The sequence below is a fragment of the Globicephala melas genome, chromosome 20 (genome assembly GCF_963455315.2).
Source record: "Globicephala melas chromosome 20, mGloMel1.2, whole genome shotgun sequence".
NCBI classification, from domain to species: Eukaryota; Metazoa; Chordata; class Mammalia; order Artiodactyla; family Delphinidae; genus Globicephala; species Globicephala melas.
The window spans coordinates 10,749,386-10,770,605 of NC_083333.1; the positions used below are offsets into that span (position 1 = coordinate 10,749,386).

General features: G+C 46.3%; 1 protein-coding gene and 1 non-coding gene across 2 annotated transcripts in view; one reads left to right on the forward strand and one right to left on the reverse strand.

Annotated features, from left to right (window-relative positions):
• Window positions 1–21,220, reverse strand: part of RABEP1 (rabaptin, RAB GTPase binding effector protein 1) — a 248,969-nt gene that overhangs the window by 131,433 nt on the left and 96,316 nt on the right. The window lies entirely within an intron of this gene.
• On the forward strand, window positions 12,896–13,021 carry LOC115856232 (U6atac minor spliceosomal RNA). The gene has a single exon (XR_004040754.1). It is a non-coding gene; the product is annotated as a U6atac minor spliceosomal RNA (small nuclear RNA).

The window sequence follows — 21,220 nt, forward strand, 5'->3', positions numbered from 1 at the left end:
TGCCCACAAGGGTTGGCTTCCTACAACCAAAGTCCATCTGAAACACTCAATGCTGCCCATCACCTCAGGGTCACCCACACTCCTCAGTCTGGCTTCCAAAGTCCACCGTGTTCTGACACTCAGCCTTCCCCCCAGATTTTTCTTTTTGCAACAGCTGTCCTGAGGTATTAGTGACATAAACGACACTGCATATTTCAAGTGTACAATTTGGGGAATTCCCAGGCAGTCCAGTGGTTAGGACTCAGCGCTTTCACTGCTGAGGGCCCAGCTTCAATCGCTGGTGGGGGAACTAAGATCCCACAAGCCTCACAGCGCGGTCAAAAAAAAAAGTGTACAATTTGGTTAAGTTTTTGACATATACACAAATATATATCCCAGAAACCAACATCAGAATCAAAATAATGAATATATTTATCACCCCCCAAAATTTCTCCTGTCCTTTTTCATCCCTTCTTCCCACTTCTCCCCCCATCCCCACGCAACAACCGCTGACACACTTTCTGTCGCTGTAGAATAGCTTGCAATTGTGGGTGTCTTATGCATAAATGGACTCAGATAGTACACATTCCTTCTTGCCTGGAGTCTTTCACTCAGCACAAGTATTCTGAGAGTCATCCCTGCCATAGCATGGATCAACAGGGCATTTCTCTTTATTGCTGAGTTTAATACCTTCCATAGTATGAAGGTACTGTATTGTTTCCCCATTTACCTGTGGACAAACATTTGGGTTGCCCGCAGTTTTTGACTCTCAAATAAAGCAGCTCTGAGCGCTTGTGTACAAATCTTTGCCTGGACATATACTTTCATTCCTCTCAGGTAAATACCTAGGGGATTCATGCAGGGAGGGGGTGTCATAGGGTAAGTGCATGTTTAACTTTTTCAGAAACTACCAAACTATTTTCCAAAGTGGTTGCTTCATTTTACGTTCCCACCAGCAGTGTATGAGAGTTCCAGATCGACCACGTCCTCACCAAGACTTGAATGGTGAGTGTTTTTCATTGTTGTCATTCTGATAGGTGTGTAGGTATCTCATTGAGATTTCAATTTGCATTTCCCTAACCACTAAAGATGTTGGAGATGTTTTCAATTGTTTAGTTGCCATGTGTGTATCTTCTTTGATGAAGTGTCTGTTCAAATATTATTTTCCCCATTTTTATAAATTTATTTATTTTTTATTTATTGAATTTTGGCTGCGTTGGGTCTTCGTTGCTGTGCACGAGCTTTCTCTAGTTGCGGCAAGCGGGGGCTACTCTTCGTTGCGGTGCGCAGGCTTCTCATTATGGTGGCTTCTCGTTGCAGAGCACGGGCTGTAGTCTCTCGGGCTTCAGTAATTGCAGCATGCGGGCTCGGTAGTTGTGGCGCATGGGCTTAGTTGCTCCACGGCATGCGGGATCTTCCCAGACCAGGGCTCGAACCCGTGTCCCATGCATTGGCAGGTGGATTCTTAACCACTGCACCACCAGGGAAGTCCCCCATTTTTAAATTGGATGGTTTGTTTTCTTATCATTAAGTCTTGAGAGTCCTTTATATAATCTGTACTCAAGTCTTTATGAGATATATGATTTTCAAATATTGTCTTCCAGTCTCTGGCTTATCTTTTTATTATCTCAACACTATCCTTTGAAGAGAAGTTTCTAATTTTGATGAAGCCCAATTTATCGATTTTTTTTTTCTTTTATGGATAGTGCTTTTGATGTAGTATCTAAGAAATCTTTGCTAAACCTAAGGTCAGAGAGATTTTTCTCCTATGTTTCCTCTAGAAGTTGTATAATTTTAAGTTTTACATTTAGTTCTATGATTCATTTTGTGTGTTTTGGTTTTGCTTTGTTTGTTTTGGTTTTAGGTTGTTTTGTTTTGTTTTGTTTGCCTATGGATGTCCCCTGGTTTCAGCACTATTTTTTGAAAAGACTATTCTTTCTTTCTCCGCTGAATTGCCTTTGGACCTTTGTTGAAAATCAATTGACTGTATATGTGTACATCTATTTCTGAACACTCTATTCTGTTCCATGACCTATTTAAGAAATTGAAAAACTACCTTTCTCCAGTGAATTGCCTTTGCATCTTGTTAAAAAACAACTGACCATATACATGCAAGTCTATTTCTTGACTCTGTATTCTGTTCCACAGATCTGTTTGTATATTTGACGTATTTGTACTGATAACACATTGTTTTTATTACTCGAGATTTATTATGTCTTGAATCAGGTAGTATTAAGTAATTCCAACTTTGTTCTTCTTCTGTGTTATTTTGGCCATTCTACATCCTTTGCATTGCCATATAAATTTTAGAATCAGCTTGTTCTACTAAAAAAGTCCACTGAGATTTTGATTGGAACCGTGTTGATTTTGTAGATCAATTTGTGGAGAATTGACACTTACCAATATTGAGTCTTTTGACCCATGAATATAATATAGCTCTCTATTTAGGATTTCTTTTAATTTTTCTGTAGTCTTCAATGTGCAGGTCTTACATGTCCTTGGTCCTTGTCAGATGTCTCCTCAAGTATTTAATATTTTTATGGTGTTTTGGAAATTTTCAATATCTGATTGATCATTGCTATAATATAAAAATACTATTTAGTTTTGTATTGTATCCTACAACGTTATTAAACCCACTTATTAATTCTAGCATTTGTTTTGTCATTCTATAGAATTCTAGATTGATAGGGGGTTTTTTGTGTTTTGTTTTGTTTTGTTTTGTTTACTATTAGTACTTTTAAAATGTTTTTCCCTATTTTTTAGATCACCTTGATTCCAACGAGAAGATTGCTGAAGTATGTGTTTCTCTAGCCGTATTGTGCCCTTTTTTCCTCTGGCTGCTTTTAGATTTTCTCTTTATTGCTAGTTTAAATTGTGATGTACTTTGGTGTCGTTTTCTTCATTTTTCTTGTGCTTTTGGTTCATTGAGCTTCTTGGATCTGTGGGTTTATAGTTTTCATCAAATTTGAAAAAAAAGGTGCCTATTATTTCTTTGAATATTTTTTCTGCACCTCCTCCTTTTAGGACTCGTGTATATTAGCCTTCTTGAAGTTATCTCACACCCGATGTTCCTTTACTTTTAGCCTTTTTTCCTCCTTGTTTCTTTGTGGATAGTTTCTCTTACTGTAACAAGTTCACTAATCTTGTCTTCCGCAGTGTCTAATCTGCTGTAAATGCCATTCAGTGTATTTTTCATCTCAAGAAGTTTGATTTGAATCATATATATCTTCTACATTTCTACTTAACATGCTCTTGTCCACTAATTCCATCATCTCTGTCATTTCTGGGTCTGTTTTGATTGACTGATGCTTCTTCCCATTATGGGTTGTAGTTTCCTGATTCATTGAATGCTTGGTCATTTTTCATCAAGGGATGTTATTTTATTTTCCATTATGGTTTATTACAGGATATTGAATATATTTCCCTGTGTTATACAGTAGGACCTTGTTGTTTATCTGTTCTATATGTAACAGTTTGAATCTGCTAATTCCAAAATTCCAGTCCATCCCTCTTCCATCCCCCCTCTCCCTTGGCAACTACAAGTCTGTTTTCTATGTCTGTGAGTCTGTTTCTGTTTCGTGGATAAGTTCATTTGTGTCATATTTTAGATTCCAAATGTAGGTGATATCATATGAAATTTGCCTTTCTCTTTCTGACTTACTTCCCTTAGCAGGATAATCTCTAGGCCCATCCATGTTGCTCCAAAAGGCATTATTTCATACTTTTTTATGGCTGAGTAGTATTCCATTGTATATATATATACCACATCTTTATTTTTTCATTAATTAATTTCTTTATTTTTGGCTGCGTTGGGTCTTTGTTGCCGCACGTGGGCTTTCTCTAATTGTGGCGAGTGGGGGCTACTCTTCATTGCGGTGCACCGGCTTCTCATTGCGGTGGCTTCTCTTGTTGCAGAGCATGGGCTCTAGAGCGCAGGCTCAGCAGTTGTGGTGCACGGGCTTAGTTGCTCTGCGGCACGTGGGATCTTCCCAGACCAGGGCTTGAACCTGTGTCCCCTGCATTGGCAGGCAGATTCTCAACCACTGCGCCACCAGGGAAGCCCCGAACCAATGAATTTTTAATGGGTGGAATTTCAAACTTTGTGGAAAGTGAAGTGAAACAATAGAAAAAATAAGAGCAGTGTGTGGTGAGGAGGATAGGAGAGAGAGTTCTCATCAGGATCTTCTTTTCCTGTCTGGGTTCTCAGCTCTCCAGGCAGTATCTGCTTTCCTCTGCTTCTCCCGTGAGCCCAAAGACTAGAAATTCCCATGGTTTCTGTGCTGCGCCAGGGGAGCAGGTTGGGTTGGGTTCCCGCCAAGCTCCTCTGTAAGTGTGAGAACCTCTTACCTGGTTTAACAATTAGCCAGTGTAGTGGTGAGTGGCGCCATCTGGTGGTAGAGATGAGAATGTTTCCAGACTTTCAGCAATTTATCATTTCCATTGAGAATCTCAGGAAGAGGCTGGATGGAGGAAGAGGAAGGGTTTAGCCAGACCAGCCAGGATTTAATTTCTTGAGAATCTCTTAAGTTCAGTGGGTGCTGACGTGGTTCCTTCCCCCCACTCAGCTTTGGGGGTGCCAGGGCAGCAATCACAAGCAGAGTTCCCTATGTTGTGTTCATAGAGACTCCGGACTGTTCCATGCCCACAGGCAGGAATTCCCTCACATTCTCAAAATTCCACCTTTAGGGGTAACCTTGCCCTTCCCACTTCTGGAATGCACACCCCTCCATTCAGGCCCGGGCCTCAGGGCCAGTCTGGCATGGAGAACACCCAAGGCTGCACCTGGTCTGAGAGGACCAGCCTTGGTCAGACTGCCTGTGTGGCCCTAGTGCCATTCCCCTGCAGCTTTGCCTTCATTTCAACACTGCGGGTCCCCTGCCCATGAAGGCTCTGGGGTCCAGCCTTGCTTTGTGGTTTCCCCTTCCTGGCTGTCGCTGAAGCAAACCCTCAGCTCTTTGACTTCAGAGTTTCACTGCAAAATTCAGCGGTGTCCCAGGCAATGGGTAACAACTTAACAACTGAAGCTCTAGTATCTTCCAGAAGTATGTGGACTTTTTTCTCTACTCCTGAGGCCCTTCTTCTCTCAGAAGCTCCACTGATCTGCTCTTCTTTTTAATTCCTTCGCCTCTCAAGTAGAGAAAAAAATTGTTTCAGTGGGAAACTATGCACTGTCTAAACTCTAGAGGCTATCCCTGTGAGTTTTCTGATCCCGGTTCTCTGTAAAGTGTAGAGATAATTGATAGCAAGACAAAAATAATTCATATCTACGGATATGGAAATTCTGTCCTATCCTGTAGAGGTTGGAACGACTTTCCTCCCACCTGACCCTCTCTATGGAAAAACCAGTTTGGCTCCCATTTGCACATTTATTTCAACACTCTTAATCTATAAATCTGTCCTTTGGATTTTCTTTTAAACCTACTCGAACATCTGCCTGGCTGCCTCATTGATTAATTAGTAGAATAAAAACTTGAACAGGTGCTCATTTTTATATCTGCATGAGATTCATGATTTTATCTTTCATTGAAAATCATCTTTTAACACTAAAATGGGTAGGCCCTGTACCCAGAAAAGCCCAGATCTCTGGCATTGAGACCTGGAGGGGTACCCTATCAGGGGGAACAACCAGAGTGACCTGTTTCCCCTTCAATTGCCCTCTGGCCTCTGGTGGAGATCTCACTTCTGTGTCCTGCTCCCCATGTGCAGCAGCACAAGTGGTTGGTGATCTTGTCTTGAAGGCAAAGTTTCTGGAGTCGTGGGAGGAGGCTTGCCTTGAAGGTTTCTGTGTAGTTTTGCCCTAAAACAGTTCCAGAGCCTGGCTTGCCAGGTAAAATGGTTGGCTTTTGACGGTTTTAACATTCTTTAGCCTTTTTCAAGAAAAAGTTGCTACCAGGGGCTGAGGGGGAAGGGGAATGGGGAGTTTGAAACCAAGCTGGACCCTATGGGGCTCCTGGGCACAAAAGCCTTTCAAACAGTTGCTAATCAGGGAAGGGAGGGGGATGCAGAGACAAGGGAGGAGCAGCCAGGAAACAATGGTGCAGCCTTGGGGCAGGGTCCTGGGTCCTCCCCAGGGGATACTCTTAACAATATCTTTGAGCTCTTTTTTTTTTTTTTTCCCTTTGAGCTCTTTACAGAACTAAAACCCCCAACAAATGGAAGATGTTAGCATTCTTCATTCCAGAGAAGACCACCTGAGGCCAGATTAAAAGAACCAGAGAAGCTCATCAAGAGACTACCTGAGAACAGATTAAAGGAATGCAGGCCCTGCACACACCCTGATCCTTATCAGCAAACCCCACCCTTGAACCATTGCTATAAAACTTAAACCTCCTCACCAAATCCTCCCGGGTTGGGACGTACAGTTTTTCAGGGCATGAGCCACTGTGTCCCCCTTTGCCTGGCAAAGCAATAAAGCTATTCTTTTCTACTTCATGCAAAACTCTGTCTCCGAGATTTGGTTCGGCACCAGTGCACAGAGGCTGAGTTTTCGGCATCAAGTTCATGTTTAACAGGGACAGAGTTTCACTCTGAGATGATGAGAAAGTTCTGGAGCAGGATGGTGGTGATGGTTGCACAACAGTGTAAATGTACTTGATGTCACTGAACTGTACACTTAAAAATGGTTAAAAATTTTTATGTTATTTACATTTTATCTAAATCTAAAAAAAAAAAGAAAAGGAAAGAGTTGCTAATTTGAATACTTTTCTGGGTGGGTTCCTGTGGGTAAAGCTGAAATTGGACAAGATTTCACAGCTTCTCAGAGACTGAACTTCGGTGTATGTGCGTGTGTGATTTTTAAAAATAAACCTTCCTCCTCCCACCAAACCCCCTTAGTTCTCAACCAAACAACAAACAACAGCTGTAAGCCACCACCTAGAAGGTTCTGTGGAACAGAATGGAGGAGGTAAAAAGAAGGAGCTGACAGTGTGAGGGGGAGGCATCTGTCCGGGTGATGCTTGCCGACGTTCTGACAGGATTGTTTGGGTAGCAAATGACCTTGAAACCATCCTTGAACTGGCTTAGACATAAACAAGAAGGCTTGGTAGGATTCTGGGGATGCTGGAGGAATATTACTTTCCTGTTGCTGCTGTACCAAATTACCACAAATTTAGTGGCTTAAAACAACACAAATTTAATCTCTTATAGTTCTGGACGTAGGTGTCTAGAATGGGTTGGCAGGGTTGGTTCCTTCTGGACGCTCTCAGGGAGAATTTTTTTCCTTGCCTTTTTTTGCTCCTAGGGGTTGCTGGCCTTCCTTGGCTCGTGACCCTTCTTCTGTCACTCCACCCGCTTGCTTCCATGGCCCTTTCTCCTACCACTGACTCTGACCTTCCTGCCTCCCTCTTGGGAAGACCTCTGTGATTGTACTGGGCCCACCTGGATAACCCAGGATCATCTCTCAATCTCAAAATCCTTAACTTAGTCCTCTTACCGTGTAAAGAACATATTCACACGTTCTGGGGATTGGGACGTCTTCATTCAGCTTACTGTAGACGGCTTAGTGAGGCTCATGTGGACGTGCCTGGACATCCCCATCAGGGCAGGAATGCTCAGTGATCCTGAACTGCTAAACATACACCCCATATTCCTCCACACAGCCTGCCTGGGGAGGGGTGTCTCTGGCTCCTTCTGGGCTTCCTGTGTGCTTTGTACCATCCTTTCATCCTTGCTCCTTGGGATGTTGCGACAAAGGTCTTTCTAGTCATTATTATGCCCTTTCTGTGCCCCTTTGATACATCTCTATGTCCATATCCTTGAAACTAAGTAAACCATTCATCTTCATGTGCTGATGTGTAACCCAAGGACTGGGGAATATGTGGAGGATCTCATACAATTAGATCTTTGAAGAGTTAAAGGACCAAGCCTTGGGAAGGGAAGGAAGGCCACTGGGCCTTAGGGACAACTGAGCCAGGGATGCAAATGCTACCAGGACAGAAAAGAATGGATGAAGAAATGGAAAGACAGATGTGTGACAGGTGCAACTCTGTTTCTCTGTGTGTGGTTGCTTATTCTTCTCTCGTTGCAGATCCACCTACAACTCCTGAACCTCACATTCCAGTGGAGGAAGATTGCTTCTCTCTCTCTGGCCCAGTTTCCAAAGTCCCAGGGAAGTGCTGTGATTGGCTCGCCTTGTACGGCAGATGCTGTTGGTGCCCCGCCCCCAGCCCTCTGCTCGGCACTCACAGTTCCCCTGCAGACCCAACAAGCTTCCTGCCCACAGCTTGTGACTCTTGGCCTGGCCTTTCTCTGGCCACCAGAGTGAGCTCTGCCTCAGGCTGGAAATGCTGGGAAGTTAACCTTGGGTAGTTCAAGTCTAGGAGACCAGCTCTCAACCGATGGCTCACTGGACTTGGTAGACACCTGAGCTCCCTTGCCCCCTGGGTAGGAAATGTCTACAGTGCTCCCCACATGGTTCCCAGCAGGACTGAGTCCCAGTTACTCACAGTGGAAACCCACTCTTTGCTGCTCCCTGTGTTAACTTCTTTCCCCGCCCATCTCACTTTCCCATGCCCCTGTTGGTGCCTCCAGATAAACTACTCGCACTCACATCCTTACTCAGGGTCTGCTTCTGGGGCATCTTAATCTAAGACACCTTGTGCCAGGTGCTCACCCCTGGACCAAACAATCATGGCAGTTGGTCCAGGAACCAACAGTTGGAGCAGGAAACAAGAGCAGCTCTGACTGGAAAAACATGGTTGATGTAGGGGACAGGGGCAGAGGGGGACACTTTCCAAAAGAAAGGGTTGTTAGTCACAGAAGAAGGGGTGAAGGCCTGGGAAGACAAAATAACAGGCATCCACTATAGCTGTGATAGAGAGATGGACAGGTACAATGTTTGCACAAAGTGGAGAGTTATCTTTTCCCCCTGGAGGCATGGGGGCAGCGGGCGGAGGGGGTGGGGACCTGGCTTTCCCCAGAGTGAGTGTCCGGAAAACGATGGGGCAGAAGCTGCAAACCTATTCTGACCTGGCCTCCTAAGTTACGCAACTTCACTTTCATTACATGCTGTGTTTGACACATGAGTCACTAAGGTCACCCAGTTTCAAGTAGAGGGGACAGAGACCCCTTCTCAGTGGGAGGAGTGTCAAAGAATCTGTGGTTGGGCTTCCCTGGTGGCGCAGTGGTTGGGAGTCCACCTGCCGATGCAGGGGACACGGGTTCGTGCCCCGGTTCGGGAAGATCCCACATGCCACGGAGCGGCTGGGCCCGTGAGCCATGGCCGCTGAGCCTGCGCGTCCGGAGCCTGTGCTCCGCAACGGGAGAGGCCACAGCAGTGAGAGGCCCACGAACTGCCCCCCCACCCAAAAAAAGAATCTGTGGTCGTGTTTTAAAACCACTGCAAAGTATATCTAGGGGAGGATGCCCAGTAGAGAGATAACCACGTTGAATTGACAGGACACATACAATTTCTAGGTATTATGAACAGAGCAGGACCAACCTGAGCCCCAGTCAGAGTTGAGTGGTAGCAGGGCTCATGAACTAGCATTTGGGAATCAAGAGAAGGAGTAAAGTTCAAGGGTGAGAACTGAAATCACTGCTGTCTCCACATAGCTGTCCCAGGGGAGCATCCATTCCCTTGCCTCTTTCAGCTCCTACAGGCCACCTGCCTTCCTGGGCTCGGGCCCTTCCTCCATCACTCCAACCTCTTCCTTGCATGGTCATATCTCCTACTGTTGACTCTGGCCCCCTGCCTCCCTCTTGGAAGGACCCTGGTGATTACCTGGGGCCCACCTAGATCATCCAGGGTACTCTCGCCACCTCCAAGTCCTTAACTTAACCACATCTGCAAAGTTCCTTTGCCCATATAAGGCAACATATTCAAGGGTTCTCTCATGGGGCTCTTCGCCTCTAGAAATGGAGAGAAGTGGGCAGGGACCCCTTTCATTTGCTCCCTGCCCACCACACCCCCCAAATATCTACACGCTGGCCTTCCATCTGGGCCGGGAAGATCTCCCCTCAGTGACCTCAGAGAAGGCATGGGGGCTGGGGAGAAGGTGCAAGGCCTGCATGGCTGTTGTTGTTGGGGGAGAACAGAGCAACACGGTGGGCTTCAAGACGACTCCCCGCTCCACCCACATGCTCTGGCCTCCCATACCCCGGGTAAGAGCCCTTTAAAGAGGAGTTCTTGTTTTTGTGACTTAGAAACGTATCCAAACATCCTCAGACAATGGAAAGAAGACAATTTCAATCTCTAAGAATCCCACCAACTCAGAGGGAGCCACTGTTATACTGGGGTACATCTCTCTTGACTTAGATTTAAGTGTACAAGTTTACAAAGTCAATACACATGCTGCTTTATAATCTGCTTCATTCATGCAATATGTTGTGATTGCTTATCTATGGCCATAAATATAGAATTACATCTCCATTTCTATTGGTTTCATACTATTGTATAGAATAACATTTTTAACCAATACGCAACTGACTACTAGATTGCTTGTAATTTTTCAGTATTATAAACAATACTATCCTGAACCTCTTTGCTTTTCGTCTAGGTATCTCCTGAGAGTAGATTTCTAAATATGGGATTGCTGCGTCACAGGTATGTTCATTTTACATTTGGATACTATTATGGGTTAAACTGTGTTCCTCAAAAAGGTATGCCAGGGAATTCCCTGGCGGTGCAGTGGTTAGGACTCCACGCTTTCACTGCCGAGGGCGCAGGTTCAATCCCTGGTCAGGGACTAAGAATCCCACACGTCGCGTGGCGAGGCCCCCTACAAAAACGTATGTCAATTTCCTGACCCCTAACATCTGTGAATGACCTAATTTGGAAATAGGGTCTTTGCAGATGATCAAGTTAAGATGAGGTCGTTAGGTTGGATCCTAAACCAATCTGACTGGTGTCCTGATATAAAGGAGAAATTTGGACACAGACACTGACACACAGAAAGAGAAGACAAAGTGAAGATGGCCGTGGGATGACAAAGGCAGAGATTGGATGGATGCATCTGTAAGCCAAGGGTTGCCAGGCATCACCAGAAGCTGGAAGAGGCAAGGAAACGTTCTACCCAGAATCTCAGAGGGAGCGTGGTCCTGCTGACACCATGATTTTGGACTTCTAGCCTCCAGAACTATGAGACAATACATTTCTTTTTTTTTTTTTGGTTTTTTTTTTTGCGGTATGCGGGCCTCTCACTGCTGGGGCCTCTCCCGTTGCGGAGCACAGGCTCCGGACGCGCAGGCTCAGCGGCCATGGCTCACGGGCCCAGCTGCTCCGTGGCATGTGGGATCCTCCCGGACGGGGGCACGAACCCGTGTCCCCTGCATCGGCAGGCGGACTCTCAACCACTGCGCCACCAGGGAAGCCCCAATAAATTTCATTTTAAGCCACCCAGTTTGTGATACTTTGTTACAGCAGCCCTTGAAAACTAATACAGATGCATGTTGCCAAACTGCCCTTCAGAAAGGCTGTACCGGTTTAAATTCTCATCATAATAAACTATGGTTGTACACATTTCTTTTATTATTGGTGAGATGTAATCATTTTTCATATGTTTGCCAACTATTTGTATTTCTTCCATGAATTGCCTTTTGCCCATTTTTCTATTGACATGTTTATTTTACATCTTCTTAGCTTATAAAAGACGTTTTTCAATTGGAAACATCGATCCTTCCCTATTTATGTAACAAATATTTTTTCCTGTTCAGTCATCTGTCTGGTTTCTCTTATCCTTCAGAAACCTTTTAAGAATATAATCCAATTTATCACTTTTCTTTTATGGCTTCTGGCTTTGTAGCAAACTTAGAAAGTCTTTCCCCGCTCTTGATAATTTTAAAAAGAAAATGATCCGTATTTCCTTCTGGCACTCCTATAAGTTCATGTTTTAAAGTTAAATCTTTGCTGGAACACCCTGGAATGTGTTCTCCTGGGAGAAGTGAGATTGGAATCTAGCTAGGTAGTTTCTCAAAGTGGCTAGCCAGTACCATGAAATGAATAACGCTTCTTTCCCGTGATAATTTGAAATGCCACCGTTATATCCTAAATTCCCAAGCGTCAGGACTCTCTATTGTGAGAGTGTGTGTCACTGGCACAGTTATCCGGACTGTAATAATCTACCCACTTGTCTTTATCCCCACTAGACTGTAAGTCACCAGAAGATGGGAACTAGGTCTGTTCACCCTTGTACTCAGTGCCCGGCACATAGGAGACGCTTGATAAATATTTGGTCAAATAAATGAGTACTAACACATGGTGTCATGCAGCATCATTGCTGCTTTTCTCCGGAGGTCCTATCCCCCACCCCCGGAGTGCAGATGCACAATCACCTCTCATCTCACATGGAGGATGGGCACACGGAGGTGCAACCTCAGAGGCAGTTAGACACCTCAAGGGAGGCCCCTGCTCCAGTGACCAACACTTGTTTGCATTTCAGGCTGGGGGAGTTCCCAAGAAAGCTACCCGAGAGGCAGGGTACGTGCAGCAAGGCCTTACGCAGATTGTTTAGTCATTGCATGGACTGGACAATGTTTATAAGTCTTCATGGGAAAACACTAGAGTCTAGTCCAAAATAAGAACTGTTGCTTTTTTTTTTTCCCCATTCTCTCAGTCTAAGGTAGTTTGAGGGACTTCCCTGGTGGCGCAGTGGATAAGAATCCGCCTGCCAGTGCAGGGGACACGGGTTTGATCCCTAGTCTGAGAAGATCCCACATGCCTCGGAGCAACTAAGCCTGTGAGCCACAACTACTGAAGCCCACACGCCTAGGGCCCGTGCTGCAACAAGAGAAGCCACCGCAATGAGAAACCCGCGCACCGCAACGAAGAGTAGCCTCCACTCACCGCAGCTAGAGAAAGCTACCGTGCAGCAATAAAGACCCAACACAGCCAAAAATAAATTAAAAACTAAATCTTTAAGGTAGTTTGATACTTTGAACCATAGGGTGATGAAGTTGTTGGGCTCAATAAGAATGTAGGGTGTTGTATGAAAGGAGAGAAGGTTAGCACTCCCCTTGACAAGGATGGAAGAGGCCTTCGGGCCTAACAACACGCATACGGTTAAGGCATTGCCACTTACTTCGTGGCATCTAACCACTGTTAAAAAAAAAAAAAAATGTAGGAAGGAGAAAGGGTTAAAACCATAAATAAAAGAGTTTTTCTATCCAAGTCATGCCACCCTGTTTCAGGACACCAGCATCCTGGTTCAGTGGAAAAAGCCACTCAAGTTGTATTGGGGAGGATCTCACTCAAATCTGAGTTTGCCAAATTGAGTGCTTTTTCCACTGTACCAGGTTGCCCAACTATGCCCTATGGTTCAAGGTATCAAACACTATTAAGCTTCGGGGCCTTCACCCTTCAGTGACCACTCCTTCCAAGGTGCCAGTTGACACCACGAGGGCTTGCTTCCGCAGTGAGAGCTTCCACCCATTGGTTCTGATTCTGTTTTGATGCCACACAATACAAGTGGAAACTTCTTCCCTGTGTCAGCACTTAAGCGATCAGAAGGCAGAAATCACAGCCTCTAGATACGTTATTTCTGTCCATATGACCCCATACATACTTGACCTCAGTTGTTGCTCATGGCAGGGGTTAACTGACACTTGTGAAGTGGTACAAGGGGTAAGACCTTCATTTTATACATGGCTTGGATGCCTTAGGGAGAGAAACAACACAGCAGAAGCTGTGTGCTACCTGGCAGGATGTTGACAAGGACACTGAATCGTGGGGCGAGGAATGGATTAGATTCCCTTCTGAGTCTCCTCTAGTCTGATGGTCTCCGGTTCTATGGCTTTAAGTGGTGAACATCTTATCTGTCCACCCTGACCTCCAAGGTATGGTCCAGCCTGACCAAAATAAGAACTATTGCTTACTACTGAGCCCACATGCCACAACTACTGAAGCCCACGCACCTAGAGCCCGTGCTGCAACAAGAGAAGCCACCGCAATGAGAAGCCGGCGCACCGCAGCAAAGAGTAGCCCCCGTTCGCCACAACTAGAGAAAGCCTGCACACAGCAACAAAGACCCAATGCACCAAAAATTAATTAATTAATTAATAAATTAAAAAAAAAAAAAGAACTGGTGCTTTTTTTTTCCTTTCTTTCAGTTTAAGGTAGTTTGATACTTTGAACCACAGGGTGAAGCTGAATCCTGAGGAGAGGAAAGCTCCACAGATGACCACCAGAGGGTGCCTCAACCCCCGCAGGGATGTCTTTAGCTACCCAGGCCAGCAGGCAGCATTTCAGATGTGCGCAAGGAAGGCCAAACAGACCACCCCGACTTCCTGTCCTCCTCCTGTTGTGGGAAGACAGTGGTGGAGCCAGGGGAAGAGTGTGGACGGCAAGGAAGTGGGTAGGTCCAAATGACCTGGTGGGGGCCCTAAACTTTGCTTTCAGCCTCCCTGTGCCAACACGTTCACTCCCCACCAGACACACAATCCCCTGCTGCTGTCCAAACACTCTGGGTTGGTCTCTCCATATTATCTCCGCTTGGTGAGCTCCTACACATCCTTCAAGGCCCAGTTCGAATGCCCTCTCAGCCCTCCCATTTTGTGCTCCCATGGCACCAGTATTCATTGCTTTCAATAGTAATTAGTTACATGCCCTTCTGTCCTGAAGAACATGGGTTCCCCCAGGGACAACTTGCTCAGCTCTGAGCAGAGACATGTGAGCATAGGGCCTGGCACAAAGCGAAGGGCATTGAACCTCGCCAGCATTATATTATGTTTCCACCTTCTTCCTACACCTTGAGAGGCTTCCCTGAGGACAGGCACTAGGTCTGATTATTCTCTCTGGCCCTCATACCACCCAGCACAGGACATGGCAAAGTAGGCCCTCAAGTTTGCTAGAATGAAGTTGCCTCCTTTGGAGTATGTAACTCACTTCTTTTCCCTGTAGACTACTTGGCTTCTGTTTTCAGTCGACACGTATCTATCAGGCATTTTCTGTTGTGCCCAGGACCGTGCTGGGTACCCGGGTTGCGGAGGATAGTTGAGGAGGTGCCCTGTCCCAGCGGCGGAGAGCAGACAATAACGGAAGAGTGATTTATGGTAAAATCTCTGAAGCACCTTCATGTTTATCAAACTCTTTTATTTTACAAACAAGGAAACTGAGGCTCAGGGAGGGGAGGGGTTCACATAGGAAGTTGTTGGCAGACTGAGTCTGGCATTTGGATCTCCTAACAGCCCCACTCGGACGTGCTGTGACAAGTGCATTGTGAGAAGCAGTAGGTTTATCAAGTTCACTGCATCACAGCTGAACACGGCCGTCCCGAAGCCTTAGCAAAATGGCTTATTGGATGAGTCAGTGAAACACAAACCAAGGAGTGACCACCTTGGTAGCAGAAGATGACTTGTACCCACAGAAGCATTTATGCACTTCTCAAAAGATCATTGACGATTTGCTCTTAGAGAGGTTTTTGAGCCGCTAAGCTTTGGATCGACCCTAATAAGAAAGAACCTAGCCTTTGCAAATGGACAGATCTGGGTTGAAGGTCCTTCCCGGGCTGTGCAGTGTTGATTCATGATGTAACCTCCCAGAGCCTCGATATTCTCACCTGTAAAATGGAGACAATAATCTTCCAGGTAAGTGAAGATGGGGTGAGATAAGGGCACCGGTTTCGGGCCCTAGTCCCCAGCAGCTGCTCCCTAATGGGATTTATCAGTTCTGTGGTGAGCAGCCAATTGTGTGCGTCCCCTCCCAATGCCAAGTCCAGCGACTCCTGTTGGTAGCTTGAAATTGGCCTCCGTGGGGATATTTACATCATGGAAATGAGCAAACACTACAAACCAGGAATCTTTCTGTCTCCCGAGAGCCTGTTGTTAAACGTTTACCAGACATCCCAGGGTATCATCATTATGGCTGAGAATAAGCATAAGTTGTTCACCCCGGGCAGACGCAGTGCACGCCAGCTTGGCTCTTTTTACTGACGTGACCACTCATTTCAGTCAGCACAGTCAAGTCCACCAAGCGGTCGGTTGGCTTCCCCACCGCCGGCCCCCATTTCAGAGGTGGTGCTGTGGGAAGGCAACTGAGTCCAGGGGTCAACTGGACCCATTTCTTGATGCAGCCTGTCACACACCCTCAGAAACAGGAGGCTCCCCTCGCCTCCCTGAGCAGAAGCTGGGTCAGCAGTGCCAGGGCTCCCGGGGCTTGTGAGAGCTGTTTTCCTTGTGGGACGGCGTTGGTACACGTGAACTGGTCTCTCACCCAGGTCTGTCTCTGAGCCTGGGTGGGAGTCAGGCTCCTTTAGCTTTTCTGGAGCTCCGGGCTGCTCAGGGCAGATACATCTGTGGGGACCCCCCCACCCTAACCCCCTCCGCCCTGGGGCCTGATCCCTCCACCCCAGGACGGTCCACCAGTGGGACTTACAGGAGCACAGGGGCAGCAAGAAGATTCTGGAAGGCCTCAGGAGTCAGCTTTCTTGGAAGAGGGATTGGTTGCCTGTTGACGGTGCCTGGGCCTCTCCCCGGTGGGCTGAGCAGAAAGGGGAAGTGTGGTCAGGCTGGCAGTCATTGCTCGGGTGGGTGGAAAGCCTGTGGGCGAGGAACCACTTCTCCCCAGCTGCGCTGGCCATGACTCAGAGCACTGCTGGTCCCTCAGCTGCTCACAGCTGGACCTCCTGCAACTTAGTAAGCACCTGGGCCTGTGTCAGTGCGAGTGACCACCTGGGCTTGGGCTGAGGGATTGTAGCCTAGGGCCTTGGTACGACCGCTGGGTGGGGCTGGAGAAACACTGGCCTTGAAGAGCCCACCCTGCTGGTGTCTGGCTGGGTGACCTCGGGATCACTTCACCTCCTTGGGCCTCCATCTCCTTGTGTGTATGGTGGGGCCATGAAGAGGCCTACTTCTCAGGATGAAATGACATAATGACCGAGAGTGAGAGGTGTGTACTGCGAGAGGTCTGTTATCGTTCTCTGGATTCTGACGGCGAGTTGGGGTAACTGACCTGTGAGAGGACACTAATTGGTCTGTGCTGGAGGCGGGGTGGGAGTTGAGGCATTGACTATGTGAACTTTGGGCTACATCTCAAAACCCATGGATGAACACCACCAGCCTTGGTGTCTTTGTCACTGTGTCTCTGGCATTCAGGGATTTATCTTTAAGGCATCTTGCCTTTCAGAGGCCTCAAGGTCAAGGTGTGTTGGGCTGGGGTCAGATCTCAATTGAGCAGTCTGCTCTTGACCCCTGGAAAAAATGACTGCGGAGGAGACCTGGGCTCGGCTTCGTCCTTTTCACTTCCACCTTCTCATGCATCAGTTGTCCCTACAGCCACTCCCTTTCCTGGTCCCTTTGCATGGGTGGACCTCTGAGGAGGCATCGAAAGTGGGGATTGTTGAGCCTGGAGAATACAAAGCCTGGGAGCTTCTTTTTAATTTTTTTTTTTTTAGCATCTTTTTTTCCCTTTCTGAAAATGAGAAAACTGCCGAGCAATAGGGGAAACGATGACCCAAAATCCCACCACCTCACAATAATCACAGTAAAGGGTTTGCTGTCTTGTCTGCCAGTCTTTTTTTCCTCAGGTGTAGCTGTTTCGGAAAGTTATCTATGTTTTATTTTGAGGTAAGTACATTCTAGACATAGACATACAGGCGTCATCGCTGTCATCAGGCACCAGCATCCCTGACCCCCTCCATCTACTTAACATGACACCAGCATTCCTGCCAAAGAGCCCCTAAGCGACTGGTTCAAGTTTCCCTCCGCATTCTTAGAGCCAAACAAATAAGAAAAAGTAAGCAACAGCAAGAGGCGATTTGGTTGGACCCAGGAAAGGACTCCTGGGTTGTAGAAATTCTGGGATAAACTTACTAAGAAGCCTGAATGATCTGCAGCTCTGGAAGGCTCACATCACCTAGAACATCTCAAAGATACTAGAATATCAACCTATTCGGGAGCAGGGAGCAGAAGCTCTTATAAAATGTGATACCTAAATTTTTGAAACTGTGTTTGCTTTATGCCTCACAGCAAGGCTGGGTAGCAGGGAAAGAAAGAAGGATCCTACTCTCACACACTAAACAATCAAAATTCGCTTTTCTGTGCTTTCTCCCAGCCGTCTCCAGCCACATCCTCCAGTAATGTTATAAGATGGAGGGAAGCCCATTTTCAAATGTATTACTATTTTCTTTCCAAAAAATTTTTAAAAATTCAATGTAGGGACTTCCCTGGTGGCGCAGTGGTTAAGAATCCGCCTGCCAATGCAGGGGACACGGGTTCGAGCCCTGGTCTGGGAAGATCCCACATGCCATGGAGCAACTGAGCCTGTGCACCACAACTACTGAGCCTGCGCTCTAGAGCCTGCGAGCCACAACTACTGAGCCCGTGTGCCACAACTACTGAAGCCCACGAGCCTAGCGCCCGTGCTCCACAGCAAGAGAAGCCACTGCAGTGAGAAGCCCACGCACTGCGACGAAGAGTAGCCCCTGCTCACCGCAACTAGAGAAAGCCCGCACACAGCAATGAAGACCCAAGGCAGACAAAAATTAAATAAATAAATTTATAAAAATCAATGTATAGGGCTTCCCTGGTGGCGCAGTGGTTAAGAATCCGCCTACCAATGCAGGGGACATGGGTTTGATCCCCGGTCCTGGAAGATCCCACATGCCACGGAGCACCTAAGCCCGTGTGCCACAACTACTGAGCCTGCGCTCTAGAGCCCGTGCTCCACAACAAGAGAAGCCACCGTAATGAGAAGCCCGTGCACTGCATCGAACAGTAGCCCCTGCTCTCCGCAATTAGAGAAAGCCTGCGCACAGCAACGAAGACCCAACGCAGCCAAAAATAAATTAATTAATTAAATAATTTTTTTTAAAAAAGAAATCAATGTATAGTACCACTGGCCCTGTGGGAGGGTCCGTTTCACTACAGCTTTGCCAGGATAGGATTTTGTGATTATCTTTCATTTTTTGCTAGCAAATAGATGTAGTTTCTAACTGTGGCCAGGGGAGCAATAGACTATGATGGGTGAATGTGTCAATAGTTCAGTGTGAAACAGAGTCAAGCCCTGTAATGAAATAAACCAGATGACAAGATTAGTCTGAGAGCTGGTGTGATAAGCTGTCATACTGAAGGCCACTTGTGCAAAAAAGGATGTTTGGCTTGCCTTCTCCTTCTTAGTTCTCTAGGCCTTATATTTAGCCTTTCACAGAAATGGAAGGATAGAGAGAGGGAGAAGAGAGGCTGAACTCCTTTTACTACACTGCCCTGCCCTTCCGCAGCCACAGTTGGATTTTAAGTGGCCATCAACTGACCACATGGCCATTTCTGGTGCTGACAACAGCAAAGTGGCCAGGGGGGAACTTGACCTCACTGAGCCTGGGAACAAGAGGCGAATTCGGGCAAGCACTGCTCAAGCTGACTTGCAAGTGTAGCCTTAGTATTACCTACAATCTCCCAGACACTTGAGATCTATGTGGAGAGCAGCTCAAACCCTCATTCTATGCCCTGCGAAGTCCAAAGCCCTCCTACAGATTTCTGTGGGCTCCCCAGGAGGCCTCCACTTTCACATGGCCAGTCCGGCTCCGAGCCTCTGTGGGTGAGCCTCTGTTCCATACTGCACTGACCCAGGGATGAAACTCAGTCATTCCCTCACTCCCCACATCACCAAAACAAAACTGTGTACCAACGCATGGGCAGACGCAGTAGACTTTACTAAAGATTGGAGGGGGGCCATAGGGGAAGTTTCTACTGCAGCAATGCAAACCACTGCAAACTGACATAATCCAGCCCTGTTCTTAAAATGCCATTGACCTGGGCTTCCCTGGTGGCGCAGTGGTTGAGAGTCTCCCTGCCGATGCAGGGGACACGGGTTCGTGCCCCGGTCTGGGAAGATCCCACATGCCGCGGAGCGGCTGGGCCCCTGAGCCATGGCCGCTGACCCTGCACGTCCGGAGCCTGTGCTCCGCAACGGGAGAGGCTGCAACACTGAGAGGCCCGCGTACTGCAAAAAAAAAAAAAAAAAAATGCCATTGGCCCTTTGGCCACTCCATTCCTGATCATCTTCCACCAGATGCTTCTCCCACTTTCCAACCATCCAACTGGCTCCCCTTCCTCTCCTCCTCCCATTTTCCCCCAGAACTCCAGACCCCCACCTGCCCCAGTACCCAGAGGAATTCAACAGTCTCCAACCAGTTCCTACCAGCAAACTTCATTCCCTGCCCAGCCAGCTAAGTGCTTGAAAGGCAGCTCATTCTATTTTTTATTTTTATTTTTTGATGATGTATAATTATCAATAAAGTGCCTAGGTCTTAAATGTACCGTTCAGTACATCTGACAATTGCATAACAAGATGTAAACATTTCCATCCCCTTGTGCCCTTTCCAACCAGATCCTTTCTGCCCCCATTGAAACCACTATTCTGATTTCTATCACAGTAGTTTAGCCTGTTCTTGAACTTCATACACAGAGACTTATACAGGTTGTACTCTTTCAAATGTGGCTTCTTTCACGTACTGTAATGTTGTCAGGATTCATCTATGCTGCTGTGTGTATCAGGAATTCATTTTTTTAAATTTCTGGGTAGCATTTCATTGTATGACTATACCAGCTTATTTATCCATTCTGCTGTGGAATTCCATTCTGTTTTTACAGTGTTACAATGTTTGAGCTGACACCAGTAAGTATAGTAATGCCCAGATGGTAACCCTAAGAATTTGAGCATGAGCAGGAGGGTCGAGTGGGGGATTTTCAACTGGGGGGAAAAATTAGAAACGGGGGGAAGCTGAAATTAATTTTAATAATACATTTTGCTTAACCCACTATATCCAAAATATTATCATTTCAACATGTAATTGAGATAAGCATTTATTAATGAGATTTTAAAAATAATTTTATTTATTTTTTTATACAGCAGGTTCTTTATTAGTAAGATCTTTTATGTTCTTCTTTCTGTACCAAATATTTGAAATCCAGTGTGTATTTCTTTTATATATTTATTTATTTTTATTATTATTTTTTTATTTTTTTAAATTTTTTAAAAATATTTTTATTTTCTTTATTTTTTTTTATTGTTTTTTACCAGTGTGTATTTCACACTTATAGCACATCCCGGCCTCGACTAGCCATCTAGCCAGTGCTCAGTGGAATAGCCGCACAGGGCCAGTGGCTGCTGTCTTGGACAGTGCAGGCCTCGGGCAGAGGGATTTGTGTCCAAGTCCACGAAGCCCTTAATGGCAGGGAGTGAGGAGCTGGATTCATATTCAGGTCTCCCCGTCTTCCTGCTAAGCTGTTTACAAGTCTGCCTCTTCCCACAGAGACTTCTTCCAACTCCAACTTTCTGAAATTCTAATTCACCCCCAACACATGCATTCTA